This window comes from Capra hircus, chromosome 2 (genome assembly GCF_001704415.2).
Source record: "Capra hircus breed San Clemente chromosome 2, ASM170441v1, whole genome shotgun sequence".
Lineage (NCBI taxonomy): Eukaryota > Metazoa > Chordata > Mammalia > Artiodactyla > Bovidae > Capra > Capra hircus.
The window spans coordinates 75,653,327-75,676,600 of record NC_030809.1 but is presented as its reverse complement, the minus strand read 5'-3'; the positions used below and the strand labels follow the sequence as shown (position 1 = coordinate 75,676,600).

Genomic DNA, 23,274 nt, shown 5'->3' with positions numbered 1-23,274 from the left:
TGTTCTCAGTCTCAGGGAGAATCTGTGCTCAAAATCATTATTTGTAAAAGCTCCATTTTGATTAGTTTTGTTTTGCCCTGGAGAATACTTTAATATTTAGCTGGAAATATAATTTTTGGAGGACACTACTGCCTACAAATTGCAAGGAAAAGAAGAAAGACAGGCTGGAGGTGAGAAGCACTGCCTTGCTACCATCACTTGAAGTCAGAGAGAGATTTCAATTATTAAAAAATATTTTGCCTTATGATTAATTAGGGAAGAAGTTTCACAATGACACACATTATTCCCCTCTGGTTCACTGGATCTATGTGACCTACACTTCACATATTTGATATAAATAATCCATTAACCAATAAGTTTTCTCAAGATAACTCAAACAAAAATTCTAACTCTTGTGAATTTCTCTTACCAAATTAATGAAGAAGGCTTTCACAGAAGGATCCATCAGGCAACACTGATACCATTGATCAATTTCTTTGTTGCAAAGAAGGCAACAAAACAATGGGGCCACATCAATCATTCATCTCATTGCTCTCTGCCTTAATCCTTCTCTGCTCTGTAAGGCAGGGACCTGATTCCTGTAAATTGCATTTCCACCCTCCCTTTCCAATGCAATAGTTGTTTGGTTAAGTTCCTATACTCAGAGGATCTGGCCGGAGATTGGGGGTGGGAAGACAGGAGAAGCTGGGTATTTTTCAGTTAAGTTCAGTTCAGTCGCTCAGTCGTGTCCGACTCTGCAACCCCATGTATCACAGCATGCCAGGCCTCCCTGTCCATCACCGACTCCTGGAGTTCATTCTAACTCATATCCATCGAGTCGGTGATGCCATCCAACCACCTTATCCTCTGTCATCCCCTTCTCCTCCTGCCCCCAATCCCTCCCAGCATCAGGGTCTTTTCCAATGAGTCAACTGGTATTTTTAGACCCTCTCTTTCTCAACTTAGGGCAATATTTTCATCAATGGCTATGACTCCTTTGTGGTGCCAGGTCCCTCTGGTTAGCTCTGCCCCTGGGCTCTGGTAAGACCACCTCCTCACTGGTCTCTCCAGTGAGCAGTAGTTTCCTGCTAGAGGTAAGCTCTGAGTTGCCTTACCATCCCATTTATTTTTAAAAAAAAAAGGATTTTTTTTTTTTTTTTTTGCCACCCTGCACAGCATGCAGCATCTTAGTTCCTTGACCAGGAATTGAACCCATGACCCCTGTGGTGGAAACTTGCCATCTTAACCACTAGACCACCAGGGAAGTCCCCCCGTTTACTTATTTTTTTAACAAAAATTGTGAATATTTAAGATGCACAACATGCTTTGTTAAACATACACGGAGTAAAATGATTACAAGTCAGACTAATTATCATATCCTCCTCAGAGTAACTGGTATGTGTGTGTATGCGTGTGAAGAGAACACCTGAAATCTACTCTCAGCAAATATCCAGTATTCAATACAGCATTATTAATTACAGTCATTATGCTGCACATTAGATCTCTGGGCTTACTTATGTAACAAAACTGTAACTTTATAACCTCTGAACTACACACCTCCATTTCCCCTGCCTCCCTGCCCTTGGTAATCACTATTCTACTCTCTACTTCTATAGATTTGACTTTTTTAACTTCCATATATAACTTTCATGCATTTTTCCTTTCTATGTCTGGTTTATTTCACCTAGCATAACATCTTCCACATTCATCCGTGCTGGGAGAATCCTCTTTTAAGGCTGAATAATATTCCATTGTGTGTGTGTGTATCACAAATTTTTTGCCCTTTCACCCATTAACAAACTATTATTTTTAGTTCTCAAAAACACCTTTAGAACAATTACCCGTCTTAAGGTTCCTCCACTGAACAACTTGGTTTGATTTCTGTTTTCCCAGCTCAATTCTGCCTGATAGAACAACCATGTAAACCATTAGTAAAGAAACTTTCCCAAGATTTTGCTCTCTAGGTAAAAAACACACCAAGCCATAATCAGCTATAAACCTTTCACTCACAGGATATACAATAAGCATGAGTCCTCAGAAAAAGAAGATGAAGGAAAGTATAACCAAGCAGGATCCTATAGGATCTTCCCAGGACAGACCACTCCTCATATCAGCTGCTATAGCACCTCTTAGAAGTACCTAAATAATATCTCATGCATAGTCCCTGAGATTTTCAGATGCTAAAAACCACCACCCAATGGAAAAAATCAAGTATTTGATAAACACCTAGCCCGCAGACGGACTGACACTTAAGGACTGATAGTATTAACCCCTGTTGACACTGCCCTGTTACCTCACCATCAACCAATCAGAGACTTGTGCGCGAGCTGATCACACGCCCTGGGATGCCCCTCCCTCACTCCCTTGACCTTTAAAAATGCCTTGTTGGAACGCTTCAGGGAGCTCGGGTCTTTTTGAGCAGAAGCCAGCAACATTTTGGTCCAATTAGCCTCACTGGACATCGGGCACATGAATTTTCCTTTAATAACAAAAGAAGACTGAAAGGTTTTTCCTTTATTTGGAAGATCCCCCTGGAGAAGGAAATGGCAACCCACTCTAGTATTCTTGCCTGGAGAATCCCATGGACGGAGGAGCTTGGTGGGCTACAGTCCACGGGGTCGCAAAGAGTCGGACACGACTGAGCGACTTCACTTTCACTTTCACTAAACAGGCAACACGCTAGTCGATGGGGTTACAAAGACGAGAGAGCAGACACAGACCTCCCGGTGTCGTAGGCTCTAGTCTAACGGGGAATATGGGCATTTGTGAAAGATCACACAGACAAACGTAGCCTTACAACTGTGTACACTCGGTTCTACTAAGACACTTGTTTTGAAATGATGAAATTGACATGTGAAAAAACGATTTGACCAGAATAGGATTTCATCTGTGAGAGATACTGGATGAACATGCAAAAATCTGCACCTAGCTGGAGAACCAGGTCGGCGCACACGAACAGGGCACAAGCACAGACCTCTTCTAGGATCTGAGTTCACCGGAGCCACGCCCATCTGGCGGTAGGACTTCCCCATGGATTTCAGACAATCCTCTGCCCGCCACTTCACAGTATCTCACAAGCAGCAGCTTTATGAAGCCCACTTCCCGAGTAAACTTCCAGTCTTTTTCAAGGTAAAATACCATATTTCTTGGAGTCACTGTGCATTTCTTAATGATTTTGCATATGCAAAAGCATACTACCACTTTGGATTAGCTTCTGATCTTTTTTTTTTTAGGTGTCACTGAGAGGTTTTTAACTGTTGTGCCCCTATCTCATTTTCCTATAAACCCTGTGGTATTTATTTTGCCATTTTGCATAGCATAGCACTTTTTTTTTTAATGTATATGTTGCATTACAACAGAACTGACTATATTTTAAAAGAGAAAACATGGTGCTATGAAAGCTTATACCAAGAAAAAATAATAATAATAAAGCCGGGCAGGGCTACTATCCCTGTGGGTGAGAGGGATCAAGGCACAGGGATCTGAGAAAAGCTGGAGCAAAGTACCTGGACAACAAAGAGATGGCAGTGTGGACTAGGGGGAGGCCAGAAAGCTAGGCAGAGGTTGGACATGGAGCCTGCCAGGGTAGGAAGTGGTGAGAGTGTAACTGAGCAGGACCTTCTAGGGCCTCCAGAATAGACCTCTACCCATGTCCTCCACTTGCCTTTTGTCTGTAGAAAAACTTTAGTCAAAGAATCAATTTAATCTGAGAAGTGAGAAAATGCACAAAGAAAACAGTCAAGTAAGTCAAGAAGGGGATGACAGGATGAAATGGCTGGATGGCATCACTGACTCAAAGACATGAGCTAAAGTAAACTCCAGGAGATGGTGAAGGACAGGGAAGTCTGGTGTGTTGCAGTCCATTGGTTCACAGAGTCAGACGCAGCTGAGCAACAACAACAAGCCATTAAACAACATCAAGGAACTTTAATTCTTCTTCAAGGACTACAGATAATATCCTGAGCCATGCCCTTTGAGCTATTTTGCAAATACTGAACCTCTACCAAGTGGAAGAAGTTAAGTGTATGCTACCCACAAGCATTCAGACCCCAGAGAGGCTGGAACCAGGAAGGAAATGATGCTGACTCCCAAATACCTCACCACCAACCAAGCAATCAGAAGAATGTCCATGAGCTGATCACATCCTACTCCTTGAACAGTGTTCACCCTCCAGGATGGGACACACAGTTTTGAAGGCATTATCTCGCTGTTGCCTTCTTTGCCTGACAAAGCAATAAAGCTATTCTTTTTTACTTCATTCAAAAATCTGTCTCTGAGATTTAATCTGGCACCAGTGTACAGAGGCAACAGGGGGCCATAATAGACTAGACCAATGTGAAGGAGCTGGGCACCCAGACAAAGGAAATGGTCAGCAGGCCAAAAGTGCTCCATTTGCTCAATGATAAAATGCAAACTAATTTGTTTGGGACCAACCTGAAATACACACACACACACACACACACACACACACAACTCACATACTATCTCTCTTTGGCATATATATTACATTGAAAACATCTATTTGTGAAAACTTATTAACTATTGTGTGCATGCATGCTAACTCACTTCAGTTGTGTGTGACTCTTTGCAACCCTGTGGACCGTAGCCCACCAGGTTCCTCTGTCCATGGGATTCTCCAGGCAAGAATACTGGAGTTAGTTGCCATGTCGTCCTCCAAGGGATCTGCTAGACCACTGTTAAATAGCTCCTGTATTATATTATCAGACTTATGTGTGTGTTAGTCACTCAGTCATTTCCAACTCTTTGTGATCCCATGGACTATAGCCCACCAGGCTCCTTTGTCCATGGAAAGCTCCAGGCAAGAATACTAGAACAGGTAGTTCCTTTCTCCAGGGGATCTTCCTGACCCAGGGATCAAACCTGGATCTTCTGCATTGTATGCAGATTCTTTACCATCTGAGCCACCAGGAAAGCCCCTATTAATTATTACACATGCACATTTAAAACTCAGATGACATGAAAGCATACAGTGATTTTAAAAGGTAGCTTTTACACCTACACATTTCATGAATTTTACTCATAAACTATATGCAACTTCACATATTTTTTTATGCACTAGTGTCTCTCATCGATGTTTATATTCACAATGGTTCCTTCCCTTCTGATTAGTTAGCTCTTTAACTATAGGTGTCAATATGGATCTGTTTGGCACTTCTCTGGGCTCAGGAACTCTGGAGAGCCCTAAGAAAATGCCACCTGGATTGTTCATGAAAGAGTCTGAAAAGAACTAAGTGCCTGGTGGACTCAAATGCTGGTCCAAAGAGATCAGATTTTGGATAAAGCATCTAAAAAGTTGTGCTTATAATACTTATTAGAAAGTTAAGGGTTTGAGAGAGAATCTTACATGAAGGACTTCATAGGTGATTCTCACTACTCATAATTTGTAGAGGGGGGAATCCTTTCCCCAAAGTGAAAATGAAAAGCAAGCCAAAGGTGGACGCTAAAGAATGGTGAGTCTTGGGACAAAGTGGAATCTGCTCACCCTGCAGAGAGGAAATCAGATTCACCAATGAAACAGAGGAGAAGTGGACAGTCAGCCTGCAATAACCTTCAAATTTCACCCAGATACAGACCAGATGCCTTCACTCTTCCACCATTTCTGTCCTCTGCACTCACTACACAACCTTCTTCAGCACCTCTGACGTCAATCCCTCCCCAGGACTGCCTCATGGTCCCCCTATATCCAGAGGACTGGTTATCTGCATCCATAACCAATCTATCCACTTTCTCCCATTGGATTTCTATAGACTGAATGGGTCTGCATGTATGCATATCTCTTCCTGTTTATAGTAAAATCTCATTTATTAAATGTCTAAAACCCCAGAAAATGTAAATAAACAGAATTTATAGTGCCATTCAAAGGTAGTTGATTTTCTCAGTGTTTCTGGGAATACTCCAGGTTCCAAAAGGAACTCTAAATCATCAGAGCAAGATTAACGTATGTTCAATGAAGTTTCCAAGTGGCTTTTTTTTCCTTATTCTAATATGATTCATTTAAGAAATGCTTAAATTAGCTCCTACTATATACACAGTAACAGTCTCAGCATAATGGAGAGAATCCAAATGTAATACAAGTTGTGGAACCTTAAAGCAGTTATAATATTCATATGAAAAAGTCAAAACATAAATTAAGCTACAAAATAATATTTATATTAATGCAGCTTGCCAACAAAAACACTTTTCTTTCTGCTCTAGTGTGTCCTAAGAAACTGCATCACAAATCAGATTATATTTCCCAAAGAAAAAACATTATAAAGTATAACTTAAGTGGTCTGTCTGATCAAGGAAATGGCATTTAAAAGAATGTACATGTGTATGTACATATGCAGACATACATATATTCAGTATCATGGCACAAAACAAACAAAACTGGCAAAAAAAACCCTGGTAGTCACTTAATATGATGTGTCCCCAAAATTGGACAATAATTATGTAGAAATTATACAGTGAGACCCAATGTTCTCAAGTGTACACACAGCACAAAAATAAACCTCTAATGTAAACCCTAATGTATCATAAATTTTACTTAATGTCATAATGCCAGCTCTGATAAACACAAGCATATCATTTAACTATATATAGTTCTGCTTGACTCATTGGATTTGAAAGAGCACTTTGGGGATGGCATATAGTCCTGAGTCTTTTTGAAAAATGAGCTGATGTGTTCTTTTTTTCTAGATGAATTTCCCTGCAGAGCCTCTGAGCTCTCAGACTTCCTCGCAGACCTTAGAGCTGATTTAAAGGACCAGGGCAAGTGTTTAATAAATGTCTACTCTTGATGGTTACACTGGCATTAGTGTGCCTTTTCTCTTTTAAAAGGACTGACCTAACATTTATCCCTTTCAATCGCTTTTCTCTTGAGTTTTCTTAAAGGGACAGTTTCTGAACAAATTAACAACAACAACAAAATTGAGGAAAAGGTAAATATGGAATAAGTCTATTGTCTGCAAACAGGTATCTACAAATTTCATGGGGAAACCCTAACCACTTGCAATTGTTAGATAGTGGATCAAGATTTTCTTTGAAAGATGATTTCAGTGGTGATGTCAACCAGGAAACTCTACAAGCAGACACTTCATCCTCTTGACACCCTGAATCAGTAAGTTTGGTGCTCATAAGAGCATCAGTGACTAAACACATGTTCATTTGCACGTCTTCCTTAAAATTTCCTCGTTTAACTTCTTAAAAACTCTCCAGTAAGGGGAGCATGTGTGTACTAATCAGTACTTCCCCTCACCCTCTGAGGAGTTAATATGGTATCTTCTATAAAGGACTGTTATATTTTCTACTAATAAATTCTAATTAAGTTTCCTTCTACTTACCCACATCTTTCTCCATTTCTAAAGGCTAATATTCCAATCTCAACTTTATTTTCTAGCTATCCTTTTTGGCCAAGTGTCATACATTTCAATCTTTTCCAGTTTACACTTAGTCCGAAATTACCCATTTTGCTTGTCTAAATCTCCAATAGTTATTTTGGCAGCTTTAAAACAGAGACTCAAAATGGTAGGATCATGGGAACATTGCCAATTCATTTTTGGCTTTTCTAATACACTAAGATTCTGCTTTTAATCATCATAATAAAATGAGTCTGAAAAATGTCCATTGGATTTGACAACTAAGAAATCATTCAAAATTTTGGCGAGAACTAATTTCAGTTGGAACAGTGGGGACAGAATCCAGGCTCGGGGATTCGAAGAGTAAATGCATAGCGAAGACAGAGAGAAAATTCTACTAGTTTCATAAGGTGGAAAAAAAGACAAGAGATAACAAGGTGACTGGAAAGGGAGTCAGTAGTAGATTCTTTGTTTTACATGAGAAAGACTTGTGCTTATATATGCAATATATGAATTTCTGATGGTACATTGTATAGAGCATTAAATATCACAATGTCAACTACTGCTTCAAAGCACTCCCATTTGTTTTTGTTCTTGTTCATAATTTTTCTATATCTGAGAGAATGCCTAGTATGATTGGGTCACACAGATTTCTCCCTCCTTTGTAACCTGCTCAACCTTTAAAATCAGAGGCATGCTTTCTTTCACAAGTTTTGTCCTCTACACCCCTCAAACAGTCATTTGTTGGTTTCAATGAAATGGTATGACAAGTCCCAATAGGTAAGAGTGCTAATTCCCTTTCAGGTGAATTGTTTGCCTCCTCTTCCCTCTTTTCCAGCCATTTCTCATCTTGGATTTGCTATCACTTTGCTACCATTTAACTATGTGTATGTTTTCTTCAGAGTGTGTGTCTGTGTGTGTGTGTGCGTGCGCGCACATGCACATGCTCACACATGTGCTGTACTAAATTCCCGTCATCCTCTGTTCACTTCCTACGCCTTCATAGCTTAACTGATTTCATACTATAAAATCTGAGCATCTCTTTGCTTTCAGTTCTTGGGGCTGATTGACTACTTTGATAATTCAGATGCTTTTATCTCGTAGCCATTTACCGAACATCCATGCTTGCCAAACTTGTTGCCAAATCAATGGATAATTCTGTCCCTGTGCACGTTTCCCCGTCATGCTGACACATGCCAAGACAAAATTATTTACCTTGGATTAAAAGGATTTGGGTCTCACTTTATTTAGACTGTGAGCATCACAAGTTTTCAAATCAAAGAGTTTGAAAATGAGATCAAGTTCTACGCAGGCCAGTAAACCAGGGATAAGCCATTCTGCCCACATTTCCAGGCTGCAGAGGAGTTTGCAGTTGCTTTTATTCTTTTTATTGAATCTTGAAGAGGTTTCTTAAGCCATGAACTTCAAAATACTAAGGCTTTAGATTAAAGAGAATATAGATATCCAGTCTTAAAGACTAGCATATATGATCCAGAATCAAAAGCAATGTTTGGAAAACTGTAAGTAAAACAAATATGGTGATAGGGAGCCAAATTTATTCCTCCTTATGCTGAATCCATTAATCCATAAAATTCCATAGGTACAATTTTTATCTTTGTAGTATATCCTTCCTCTTTTTCTCCTACCTCCACATGAATTCCATGACTATTCCCTGAGCAGATGGCCAGTTTGGGGATATGGCTGTACATTCTACCAGGCCAAGGACAGTGCAAAGCACACCACAGACACACAGTGTTCCTTACTGGTTAGTATTTCCTTTCTAATATTATTTTCTAATTTTTATTTTATATTGGGGTTTAATTGATTTACAATGTTGTATTAGTTCCAGGTGTATAGGAAAGTGATTGTTACAGATATACAAATATCCATTCTTTTTCAGATTCTTTTCTCATAAAGGTTATTACAGAATATTGAGTAGAGTTCCCTGTGCTATACAGTAGGGCCTTGTTGATTGTCTATTTTATATATAGTAGTGGTATGTATCTGTTAATCCCAAATTCTTAATTTATCCCTCCCTCTGTAACCTTTTCCCTTCGGTAACCCTAAATTTGTTTTCTTTGTCTGTGAGTCTATTTCTGGTTATTTTCCTTGAGGAACTTGGTAGGTTGGGAAGAATTATTTTAAATCTATCAAAGTGTACTGAAATCCTTTCAGGCAAAATGCTAAATAAATGTCTTCCTGATGATCTGATGTGTTCATGCTGATGTTAAATTTTCTGAAAGTGGCTTAAACAGCCACACTAGAAAAGCAGCATATTCCATGCCTTGATGGGACAGTCCAGTCAAAGGGGGCTCTAGCTCTGTAGGTTACAGACTTGCTAACTTCTTGCTGATTCCTTTTGTTCAAAGACACTAACTATTCTCCGGATATTATTTAGCCCTATATTCTTCAACTATCATTGGAAACCCTACGCAGGTACATGTAAATATATTTTTAGCCCACTCTGCTCCCCGCCTCTTGCATGCCTACCTCCAAGAACTACTTAACGTGATTGAATGTCAAAGTTCTTCATCCACAGAACAGAACAGAATCATTTCTGGTGTGCTCAAAGTGTCTGTGACTCAAGTTAAATCATGATATGACCCCGGCATGCTGAGACAAGAGGCTCCACATGTCCATCAGGTTAAGACTATCTTTTTTCAACTGCAATGGAGCTGTCAGAAGTTACCAACTGGATTCAGCAGAGTAAATCCAGCCAAAGGAGACACAGAGGAATTGAGACTAGATTTGATTTGCCTTCGTTATTTAGAATGCAAATTTTCATAGAAATGGTCCTATTATAAATATGATATTATAGTTGTACTTTAATTCACAATATAAATAAAATTAATGTACTACTTTCATTTAATCCAGCACAAAATCACTGACTCAATGGACATGAATCTGAGTGAACTCCGGGAGTTGGTGATGGACAGGGAGGCCTGGCGTGCTGCGATTCATGGGGTCGCAAAGAGTAGGACACGACTGAGCGACTGAACTGAACTGAACTGAACCTGTGTACATATGTGCATGTTAAGTCACTTCAGTCGTGTCCAGCTCTTTGCGGCTCAACGGACCATAGCCCGCCAGGCTCCTATGTCCATGGAAGTCTCCAGGCAAAAACACTGGAGTGGGTTGCCAGGCCCTCCTTCAGGGGATCATCCCAACCCAGAGATCAAACCCGTGTCTTTTATGTCACTAGCACTACCTGGGAAGCCCCTGCATAATTATTCTCTGCAAGCTGTTGAAAATACAAATATAAGTAAGATGCATTCTCTGTGTTTTCACAGCTCATACTTAGTCAGAGAGCTAAATGTATATAAATAAGGTGATTTGGCTTGGCCAAGGACAGAGGACGTGCAAGTCTAATCTCACCAGTTAGAATACAAATTCCTGGAGATTGAGGCTGGTCTCCTCTATTTGCTTTTATCCACTCTGTGCCAGGGACACAGCAGGCCCTCAATAAATACGCTGAATTTATTCACATAGCTCACAAATGCACATTGCATTTTCCATTGGTTTGTCTTGCTGTGTAAAGACGTCTTAGTTTAAAAAAAGAAAAAGATGGGCTTCACAGGGGATATATTATGTCCACAAGCATTATGTTTTAATTCTACCAATTCTATAATCCAAATGAAATATCTAATATTCATGCACATAATATTAGATGACATATCCCTAGAGTCTGTCTCCAAAAGGAAATTCCTCCCTATGAAGTTTAGAATTTTTTTCTTCCCAACTGCAGCCTTGTTCTTAGTAATTTTCTTTTAGTAAGCAACTCATGTAAAATGCTCCTCCCTCCCCAAAAAGAGACTTGGAATTATTAAAATGTCCCACATTCTCACGTACAGCTGAATAGAGATTACACTCACAAAGGGGATGCGAGACTTTTTTTTATGTTTCACGCAATGAAAGGCATGTCACATTCTGCTTTTTCAATTGAAGCATGCCACAACCTGGAGGGTCGGTTACTGTCAGAAATTCAACTTGAGAAAAGCCCTCAGATCACTGAGAAGAATGCTACCTGCCAAGTCATGAATCAAACGTACCCAAAATTACTACGATTTAATCAGAAATATCCCTTTGGTGGTCTGCGTGTCACTTCTGACTGCAGGAATCGTAAGAATAAGGTAAAAGAAGACTGAGAAACATTAGCAAGTGAGAAAAATTGTTAAGTTCACTCTTCAATAAAGGTGCTTTTCTCTCTTCTCTTTCTTATTAGAGATAAGCTGATTTTCAGCTATGCCCATTTCATATGCATCAGGCTACATAGATACCCTAGCAAACCAATAAAAAAAAAACCAATGATAATAAAAAACAGCACAAGAAACTGTAATTGTTTAGCCTGGACATGACAAGGGCAGGATGACTATGCATGTAAACAGTTGTAAACTGGAAGACATTGGGATATGATCCACTGCCACAAATGAACACATGGGATTAATTTTTTGACAGATGATACAGAGAACTCTTCCTACCTTACCTAGTGGCTCAGACAGTAAAGCGTCTGCCTATAATACAGGAGACCTGAGTTCGACCCCTGGATCATGAAGATCCCCTGGAGAAGGAAATATAAATCCACTTCAGTATTCTTGCCTGGAAAATTCCAAGGACGGAGGAGCCTGGTGGGCTACAGTCCATGGGGTCGCAGAGTCGGATACAACTGAGCGACTTCACTTCACAGAGAACACTTCCTACCTTATAGGTTTTAAAAGTAAATAGGTTCCTGAGAAAAGCATACAAGTATTTTAAGCTGGCTTTTTTGAAGATATAATCCATGCTGGTATTCAAGAACAAAATTAATAACTAGCTGAATGATCTCATATATGCAGGCCAATGGTACGCACTCTGGAAGGAAACTTGGCAGCCAACAGACAGCAATCGAGTGGGGCTGTTCACAGCAGGCTCTAGTCATATCCCATAAGGCCACCCCAGCCACAAGTGGCTACTGAGCACTGCAAACATGCTAGTCTAAACTGAGACATATTTGTAAGAGTGAATTACAGACTGGCTTTCAAAGATTTGGTACAACAAAGCTCTAAAACATTTCATTAAAACTAGGACTAAATCTACTACATCAACCAGAAATCCCACTACTGGATATATACCCTGAGAAAACCACAATTCTAAAAGACACAGGCACCCCAATGTCCACTGAAGCAATATTTATAATAGCCAGGACATGGAAGCAACCTAGATGCCCATCAACAGATGAACAGATAAAGAAGTTGTAGTACATTTATACAATGGAATATCACTCAGCCATGAAAAGGAACAAATCTGAGTCAGGTATAGTGAGTTGGATGAACCTAGATCCTCTTTCATGGAGTGAAGGAAGTCAGAAAGAGAAAAACAAGCATCATATATTAACACATATATATGGAATCTAGAAAAATGGTACTAATAAACCTAGTAAGAGAACAGATTTGTGGACACAGTGGGGGAAGGTAGTGGGATGAACAGGGAAAATAGCACTGTCATACATACATTATCACATGTAAAATAGCTAGCAGGAAGTTGCTAAATAATACAGGGAGCCCAGCCTGATGCTCTGTGATGACCTAGAGGGGTGGGATGGGGGGAGGGGAGGGAAGCTCCAGAGGGAAGGGACATATATATATATATAATTATGACTGATTCACATTGTTGTACGGCAAAAACAAACACAAAATTGTAAGGCAATTTTCCACCAATAAAAAATAAATAAATATAGGAAAATAATCATAATAATTTTCTTATAATTGATACATTTTGAAATAATATTCCAAATACATTAGGTTGATATTGATAGAATACATTATTAAATTAAACTTCAATGTCCTTTTTCCCCTCTTTTAATGTGGCTACTAGAAAATGTGTGATTGCATATGGGAATTGTACTTGTGGCTTGCTTTCTATTTCTATTGAAAACTGCTGCTGTAGAATCAGACTACCTGAGTACATATCCTGACCTGGATGATGTCACTTACTGTTTCTGCATCTATAAGATAGGAATAATGATAAGGCAGTCAACTCTAAGAATTTTGAGAGGATTCCATAAATTCATACATGTAGAACTGTATCGGGCATATAGTATCACCAACTAAAACCTGTCACTTACTACCTGCCTCTAAAAAGTCACTAGCCACTGCAGGCATGGACCTTCAACACCCCCTGAAAGGAGTTCAGGGTGGAGAGCAGAAACGAGATATTCAGAGCTCTGGGAAAACTGGCAGAACAAGCCTACAGACAGTTAGATATTTTCAGGAGATTTTATTAGCCCAAATGTTTGCACCTCCTCATATCTAGAAAAACACTAAAATCAGCAACAGTGACTTCTGCTTCTCATGTCCAGCAACAAGCCTTTAACAAAATGTGTGCTTGACTCCATGTACCCCTGCTTCACTAAAATCGTAGGTAACGCTGACCTTCTCCACTACCTCTTTGGAGCAGTTTCTCAGAGCCATCTGAGAAACTGTTTCCCAGGCTATAATCCTCATTCTGCCCCCAGTAAAACTTAACTCACTAGCCTCACATTGTGTATATTTTTTTCAGTCAACAGTATATGCTCGTTAAACCTGGTTTTAATACCCTGTGCACAAGTCCTTTCTACAGAATATGGTAACATACAGGTTCTGGTCCTCTATTTGAATAACCCCAAACATAGTGAACTCACATTTTCTTGAGATATGGCATTCCTGAACTTCTCTGAATGTGAAAAAGTTTATTCCTGGAATGAGTAAAAATCTCTTTGCAACTCTGAATCTTCTGAGCTGCTTTATCTACGATTGTGCCAGAGGCAAAGAGAGAAACTGGTCTTATTCCAATGCTGTATTTCTATAGAAATTGTTGAAAGATTTTGGTATTGGAAATGGGGATATTATACATTCCCATGGAAGTTCATGTCAAGAGACCTTATGCTGACCCAGCAAAACCTTTTTAAAAACAAATTTTCAAAAATGTGATTCATCATACATGCTTCACCCAAGAACAACCTTTCTCTTTTAGCAGAGTTTTCCCTTTCAACCAAGGATACTTTGCTGTCGGAAAGTGGAAAAAAGAGGACAGACAAGGACACACACTCGATCAGATGGCTCAGCCCAATCATGGGAATGACTAAGGCCACTGCCCATCTACCCACACTCACATCTGAAGACCGGTTTTCCCCCTTTTCCTGCTCTTGGTGCTAATTTCAAAGCTAATGCCTTGAATATTTGCATATTCAGGAGAACAGTTGTTTTAATGATAAGCCATTAGTGAAAAGGAATACCATGTGGATTTCCTACACATGTGTGGATTTTCAGAATCTTCCAACAGTTTCTCAATAAGCCCACACTTTTACATATGTATGTCTCAAGCTCTTTACAATTCTAAGATACTATAAACTTTATACATAAGGTCTGCGCCAAATCAAACTGCAGCCTTTTCCCTGTGTCCTGATGACATGTCTGCCTCCAGGTAGAAATGATTTAGCATTGCTCTTCCTGTCAGTGGACTCCATCCATCACATGTGTAGGCTCTGGCAGTAGGTGAGTGTGAGTGACTGTGTGTGTGTGTGTGTGTGTGTGTGTGTGTGTGTGTGTGTGTGCGTGCGTGTGTGTGTGTGTGTGTGTGTGCGTGTGTGTGTGTGTGTGCATGCCTGCATTCCAGTAGAGGTTAAGATTAAACTTGCTGACTCAAACTTCAGGCTCGAGGGCGGTCTAGTGTGTCAGAAGCAATATGGGTCTTGCAGACAGACAGACTGGAATGTAAATCTCTGCTCTGTGGTTTACCAGTTATCCTGGCCTTACACCCTGTGCCAAAGGTCCTTCAGCCTCCCTTTCCTAGTATGAAAAATGAGGCTAAATAATAGAAACCACTTTGCAGTGCTATTATGAAGCTTAGACATGTTGACTCTTATGTACCTAGGCGATACAGCATGTCATAGATAAGCAATTAGTAGTCACTTTGGTCACCTTCCTGGATATTGTTAAACTTTGCCCCAGAGATCCTCAAAGGGCCACTCTCACCCTTCTTTCCATCACACTCTCCTTTCTAACAGGTTTCAGAATCTTCAATAGAGTGGTGCCCTTTCTGATTCAAGCCCTTTACTACCTAAACTGCACAAGCAGATGCTAATAAGAAAATAGATTCAATCAAACATTAAAATTAGAATTTACCACCTGAGTTGCTTGGACAGAAAGAGGGCTTTGTGAACTGGCATAATTAGACAAAGCTCAGTGGAAGTATAATTAAAATGGATCTTGACTAATAGGTAAAATGTGGATAACTGGGAACTGGAAGTAGGAAAAAACAACACGTGGGACTTCTGAAATTGGGGTGGGTCTTGTGGTTGACTTAAGGAAGACAGGCCTGATAGCAGAAGGTCAATGTAATGTAGGACCTGGAATATTTTCCTTGTTCACAATAGAAGTGTAACTTGTGTTTCTCAGGGCCCATTTAGCACTGTTTCATTTTAGCCAGAAAACATCTGGAAGAATGAACCAAAGAATTCTCCTTATAGAGTCTGCAAGGTTGGAATCACCCCTTCCCTCTCCCTGATTGGCCAGAGATATTCTAACTCATGGAAGAGGTTAATTCCAGTGAAACCAAGCCCTGCTAACAAGACTTAATCACAAAAATGAATGGAAGTCGATATGAAATAAATTGAGTTAATTCTGAAGACCAGAAATGGAGATGGAAAAAATAATTACTTTTTCCCCCGAAAGAAAAAAGCTTTGTTGAACTACTCTCACATACATACATACATAAACGTGTGTAAAAGAAGATACAGTTGCAGCAGATGACCTGGGGTAGAAATTTGTCTCTGCCCTTTGACTTAGTATGCTTAGTTATATTGGGGTTGGGGAGGGGGAGACAAATTCAAGAGAATGTACAGTGGTTTTTATGGGGCTTCCTGGTGGCTCAGATGGTAAAGAATCTGTCTGCAAGGCAGGAGACCTGGGTTTGTTCCCTGGGTCAAGAAAGATCCTCTGGAGAAGGGAATGGCAACCCACTCTAGTACTTTTGCCTGGAGAATCACATGGACAGTGGAGCCTGGCAGGCTACAGTCCATGGGGTCACAAAAAGTCAGACATGACTGAATGATTTTCACAACATGACAACAGAGTGGCTTTATAGAAATTGGTAGCTCAACCAAAAGTGGTCTAGGTACTCTGGGCTCTTTGTTCACATAACTATATGCAAATAATAATAGCTAAATGTTTTTAACATTAAACATTAATAGCTAAATGTTTTTTACAGATATAAATGTTAGAGATCTAAAAAATAAAAACAAAACAGATTTCATGTTCAAATACTTAATAACACCAATGGCTGCATTGATTCATGTCATGAGTTTAAAATATCAAGGGATGATACTAGAAATACTTACCAAGTGGCAGGGCTTCAAGTGCCAACCAACCAGAACAGATTCTAGCAATACCCCTGGGGTGGGTCCCCAGGCCCTTCTGCCACACCAAGTAGTATCTGTCTCAGTTGCTGTAATAAGAGATCATCTAAGAGATGTCAGGGGAATAGCCATAGGACTGAGGTGGTGATAGGGTCCTCAGGGGGCTTAGAACAACACCTGTCTACCTACTCGTACAGATTTCAATATTTTTACAACCAGCAAGGCTGTATCAGGTTCTTCCCAGGTGGCGCTAGTGGTAAAGAACCCATCTGCCAGTGAGGGAGACATAAGAGACGCGGGTTCGATCCCTGGGTCAGGAAGATCCCCTGGAGGAGGGCACGGCAACCCATTTCAGTATTCTTGCCTGGAGAATCCACGGATAGAGGAGCCTGACAGGCTACAGTCCACAGGGTCACACGCAGTCGGACACGAATGAAGCAACTGAGCGCACATGCATGCAGACGCAAGGCTGTATCAGTGGCCAAATCACCCAAAATGTGTCTAACGTAAGCACGCAAGGCAGAAATCAATAGAGGAGTGCCCAGGAGCCAACTCTGCAAACAGAGATTACTGCAAGCTTTAGTCTTACCATAATTAAAATCTTTCGTTTATATGTATTACATGGTATAGTTTTCAAAATAACCACCTGAAAGAAACCTAAATTCAAATCTGCATCACTCCAAAACTACAGTTGAAGACCAAGCCATGGTGCCTGACTACCGTGAAGTGAAGAGCTTTCCCCAACATTGTGATTCTTCCAGAAATAATGAGTTGTTCAATAACATAACACTAGGGCACAAATCTGCAGCCAACCCTCACGCAGACAAGTGGTAGAACACAGCAAAGAGCTACTTTCCAGTGAAGGCATAGAAGGATCATTTATGCATTAGTTACTCAGGATTCTGTTTTTAGCTGCAGCATATTTAATTACAAGAGGCTCATAATTAAAACATGCCTAGAGAGGCAAAATCAAAAGAAGGCATCATGTTCCTTGATGCAAAATACCTAAGTTCAACAATGACAGCCTAGTAGGGGCCATCTCTTCATTCTCACCAATCCTCACATCTAAGTCAAAGTCCAACCTTTTCTGATGGGAAGACCTGCCTTTTTTTAAATTTCAAAAAAGTCTACAGACTCCCACATCACAGGAAAAAAAAAATGTGAAATAAGCTAATGACCAAAAGTGAGATGAAAAGTTTTAAAGGTGCTGTGTTGCTGTTGTTGTTGCTGTTGTTGTTGTTGTTGTTTTTCATCACAAGAGCACACACCTACTCTTATAATATAGTAGTTCTTCTATGGGCTGGATGACTTAATTGTTTGGCTTACAAACTGAACCTGGGTTGACTCCTCCATCCCTTCAGTAAGCCTGAGTCCTGGCCACCAAAGAAACTCTATTCTCCAGCATCTCTAGGATTGGCTTCAGAAGTGGACCAAAAGACATGAAATACCCTGGTTTGGGAAAAGCATCTCAGGAATTTGTTTGAAATGGATGATTTTCAGTAGATGGCTGCTCTCTACAGGTCCTGGACTTTTGGCTGGAACATATCCCAACCTCCAGCCAATCCAGGGCCCCCAGAATCTGAATTGGCTCTGGGCAATCTATCCTGTTATTATTTGTCCTGAATTCAGTGGTTTTTGTACACTGACAGACTCCGTCGGTTTGTCTCAAGTCTGAAGTCAAGGGGAGACTCTGTCAGCAACCAAAGACCTCTGTTCAGTCCTGAATGGCAGGTTTTTCCTCAAATTCCAGGGCTTCTTCCTATACTTGTGGTCCTAAATACATAGTTACACAACCCTCTAGGTTGTCTAGTTAATATATTGTACCCTTAAAGCTTTGTCCATTTTTAGTTTTCATTCAACAGTCTGAACATAAGGCTAGCATATACTTGAACTCATGGTGAAGTTTGAACATTAATAAAATAGTATACCCACTAAAAAAAAATACATGAAGAAACTGGATTTCACTAATATTCTATTTTCCCCTTCAAATGAATGGCTTGACCTAGTTGCTAGAGAATGCTCATAACAAATCATCAGTGGATTACAGTGGATGAAAATAACTAAGTATCTATATTTTATTTACCTGGCTGGCTCCAGGCAACATGGCTCCAAATGCAAGTGCAATCCTAGGATTCAAGGACTGTAACCTCTATTTCCTCCTCTGTCAAAAGCTACATACAAGCTGAAGGGAAATGCACCTAATCCTCTTTGGCTTGCTTTCATCAATAGCTACTGTTAGCTCTTATGAATAACCATCCATGAAAATGCTAGTCAAAACATCAGCAAAATAATCCCAACAAATGAGAAAATTTAAAGGGTGAATACAATATTTATCGTCTTGGAGCAAGGTTGCCACAGACTTCACAGGTGCAAAAACACTAATCCCACTTGAACTCTCAATTTCTAGAATTAAAAGTAGAGTTGAAAATCCTCTACTTTCACAGGTTTAACGTGTTAATTATCACTTAGATATGATCCTGTTAACAGCACTAAATTAAGGACCTGTGTTATATTTGGGAAGCTGCCTGGTGTTAAAGGGAATGCGGCTGCTTCCTTTATAGCTATAATCTGGGCAAATGTCTTCTTTAAAAGTATAAAACACTTATGTGCAATTCATATCCAAAAGATCCAAAAAGATATCTAAGTAGCTCATGTAAATAGTTTTGGATGCTGTAATACCCTCTATTTAGTCAAAGATCTATTTTTTATACTTTGCCTGGAGAGTATCTCTGGAGCTATGCTGTCAATGGTGTTGTGCTCTTCTCCACCAAGTATTAATAGTATAGTTGTCACTACTTAGAATCTTTTAATCTGTTCATCTTGATCGTGTACTTAACATATTGTATCACTTGTCGTTTTGACTCTTAACTCAATAGGACCAGTCAACTATTTTTCATCATTCCATTCAAACTTTTGAAATGATGTTATTACTTTCATGCCTAATCTTTATAAAGTGTGAAGAACAGCAAAATTGTAGTTTGGGAAAGATATTTTCTTTGAAGGAATCAAATGACTTCAGCTTCAGTTTGTGAAATATAATTAAAATGAGTTACATGTCTTAGAAATTTTTGCTTGTTTGTTTGTTTGGACACTCCTCTTTCACTCGCTTAGTTCCTATCTTTTTATCCTGCCTATTCAGTCTATTATTTAAGGACAAAGTTTTTTAAGCAGATATTAATAAAAGAATTCCTTCAGAAACAGGATCTGAAGCAAGTAGACAAGGTCCTTAATAGGCTTTCTCATGAAGTACATTTTAGCAGTATCATTTTTCTCTAATTCTTTACCTCTTTCTTTCAAAAGGAACACTCAGCACAGAACAGAAAGGTATCTTCAGTTGCCAATTTATTAATGTCAATCCTCAAAACTGGAGACTGTGTTTATACTGCTTTTATCATCAGCAATTATTGTCTGCCCATCTAACAGTCCCTCTGTTTCTTAGCTCTTCAGCTAGTTAACAAGAAACAACTTTCACTAAAAATAATGGGGCTGGGGCTTCCCTGGTGGCTCAGATGGTGAAGAATTCACTGCAGTGCAGGAGACTAGGGTTCGGTCCCTGGGTCACCTGGAGAAGGGAATGGCTACCTACTCCAGTATTCTTGCCTAGAGAATCCCATGGACAGAGGAGCCTGGTGGGCTATAGTCCACATGGTTGTAAAGAGTTGAATGGGACTGGGCAACTAAGCACACACCAACACAGACATACCTAGGTCCTGCTAGGTACTGAAAATATGGAAATAGGCGAAAGAAACATGGTCCTGCTTTAATGAGATGCACAGTGCTGAGTCGTTTCAGTTTGTGTCCAGCTCTTTGCTACCCTTGGGTCAGTTGCCATGCCCTCCTCCTGGGGATCTTCCTGACCCAGGGATTAGACCTGCATCTCTTATGTCTCCGGCACTGGCAGGGGGGTTCTTTACCACTAGCACCACCTGGGCATACTAAACTTTAGTCTACTAAACATAAACATTGAGCAAATAAACTACAAAATACCTTAAAAAAAATAATGAGGGTGAATACTGAAGACTATGAAATACTATAAAGATAATTTTCCAAGTATGAATTTAAATATTAAAGTAGATATAAAGTAAGCCGACTTTTTCTGAACCACTGAAATGGACTTTGAAGATCTCTCAGCCATTGGCAGACTTTTGCTGGACCACACATCTCCAAGTCCTCACCATGGCTTAACTGCAAATCTTCAGAACCCTGAATGGTTTGCAGGTGTTCACAACTGCTAGAACTGTTTGTGTTAAAAAACAAGACTCTCCCACATTTTCTAAGTCAACAATTTTATCTGTATATGTTGTTACAGGGTCAAGAGAATTATCATCAAAATTATTTTTCACTTAAATTAAATGCAGAAGAGTTTCCAGTCCCCAACTCCCAGCAGGCAGGTGAAAAAAAATCCACAATGCCCAGGCATAGTAAGAAGCCAATTCCAGGCATTTTCTAATCTACCCAGTTGGCTCATCTACCCACAGAAAGCAGAGAACTGGCCAAATGAAGTTTTAAAAGAAGGCAGCTGATATTAATGGTATCAAGGTTAAAAATAGCAGTGCATCAAAGTGAAGCCTCAAGACACATACTTTATATAGTTTTCAAATCACAAATGCAGGAGACTCTTCCTTTACCACTGGATAGGACTTCTTGATTTGTTTAGGAACATCCTAACTTGCTTTCAAGAAGCCTTAACCAACAGCTATAATATAGTCCAGAATATAAAGGAGCCTCCCTGGAGATCACTACCTCCCAGTTACCCAAGAAACCATTACTGTCCTGGGAGAGAAGAATATCACTCTGACATCCAAAGATTGCCTGACAAAAGAAATTCCAGATGCACATGTGCACACACCTACACACACACACACAGACACTCCACAACCATGTCAGCATGCATCCTGCCTACATGGGTTACCATTTTCATGATAACACAGCACCCACAGATGCCCTCTTGAAAAACACCAAGAAGGCTTCTCCAGCCAGGTTGTCATTTACAAGAGCACAAATGCAAACAGTAAACTACCAGATCACCCTGGCAATGACCAGAGCACCTAATAACCCTGGCATCTCCCATAGAAGAGGTCAATGTAACATGATCTTGGTCAATTGCCCCTTGACCAGAGATCACTGAATTGTTATAGCTCTTGAGGAATACCCAGAATAATTCTAAGTACCACCCGCCCTTCCCAGAAATAGTTTTCTCCCTCCATCTAAGAGATTGAGAGAGCTTAACACTTCCTCTCCAAACATCCCTGCCCCCCAAGCTTTCCAACTTCAAGAGTCATACTTTGTGGACTGCACAAAGGAGAGGGTGGGTTCATTTGCATATTCAAATAACTTTCATACTACTGGAGGTGTTAGGAAAGGTGACAGGACCATATGGGTGATGCTTTAGAGATTGCCCGTGTCCTCCTCCTTGTCCCTTACTCTCAAGCACCGTTCCCAGGTCTCTCTTCATAAACAGAGTGATGTAACACCAGACCCACAAGACCCATTCTCCCCAGCTCGCCCCTCGCAGGGACAGTGGAAGTATAAACTGTTGCTGCAGCTTCCCTACACTCCACTGATAAATCAGAAGAAGCTGCAAACTTCTTGGCTTGCTCGGCTATCCTCTCGGGGCACTGAACGCCCACGCACAGATTTCCCAGTCAGAACTATGGAAAGGGAACCCTCAGTCAACCTGTTTGCAAAGCCGCAGAACTCTGCGCTTTCTGATCCTGGGCTTTGAGGCTCTGCGCTCAGGATGAGGGACCCCTGGCTTCCTTCATCAGCCACCCCCAAAGCAAGCTGGAAGTGTAGGGGGCAGAGCTCTTGCCGTCCCACTCCCAGAGCTCAGTCCGGTGGCCTGAGGTCTGTGCCCATCGTGTGTAGGGTACCTCCGCCTTCCCAGCCCAGGGGTCTCCGCACGCTGCGCCCCTGGCAGCCCGCCCTTTCTGCAGCCTCAAGCCAGAGGTGTCCGGGAAGCTCCGCTTGCAAGTTCCAGTGTACTGCCCGGAGAAGGAGAGAAGGAGGCTGCTCAGGGAGAAAAAAACAAAGTCTGTGCCCGGGGCGCGCCCCCCTCCGCCCCGGTCACCTCGCCAACCGGGTGCCGGGCATCCCTAGCTTGCGGTGCAGCGCGGTGGTACTCACCCGCCTCGCCCGTGCCGCTGCCGCAGCCTCTGGGAGCTGCTGAGTTCCGAGCTTTCTGAGTTCAAAAAAGATGGTGGTGCGTATCGGGAGACCACCCATTCCAGCGTCTGGCAACCCGGCGGCGACTCTGGCTCCTCAGCACTGAAGGAAGAGGAGGAGGAGGAAGGAACAGCGCAGTCGGACGCCATCTGCTGTACACCTCTGCGCTGCCATTGGCTGCCTGGCGCATCCCCGGGAACCGCGGGGCTCGGGCCACTGGGAGCCACCTTGCGCCTCACCGCCCCCAGCAGCTGCTCCCCGCCTCCCCTCCCTTCTTTCTTCTCCCCTCCACAATCTCCTCCTCCCCTTTTCCCAGCGGTGCGCTCACCCGACCCTCCACTCGGCCCCCTCCCGTATGAGAGCCACTGCGCACTGGCCTCAAGCGCCAGCCTCTGCTCCTCA

General features: G+C 41.1%; 1 protein-coding gene across 1 annotated transcript in view; it reads right to left on the bottom strand.

Annotated features, from left to right (window-relative positions):
• The window catches only part of THSD7B (thrombospondin type 1 domain containing 7B), a 1,038,357-nt gene extending 1,015,398 nt beyond the window's left edge, over positions 1–22,959 (bottom strand). Inside the window, exon 1 of the mRNA XM_018062396.1 lies at positions 22,834–22,959. The gene's annotated coding sequence lies outside the window, so the exon portion shown is untranslated. The remainder of the gene's footprint in view (positions 1–22,833) is intronic.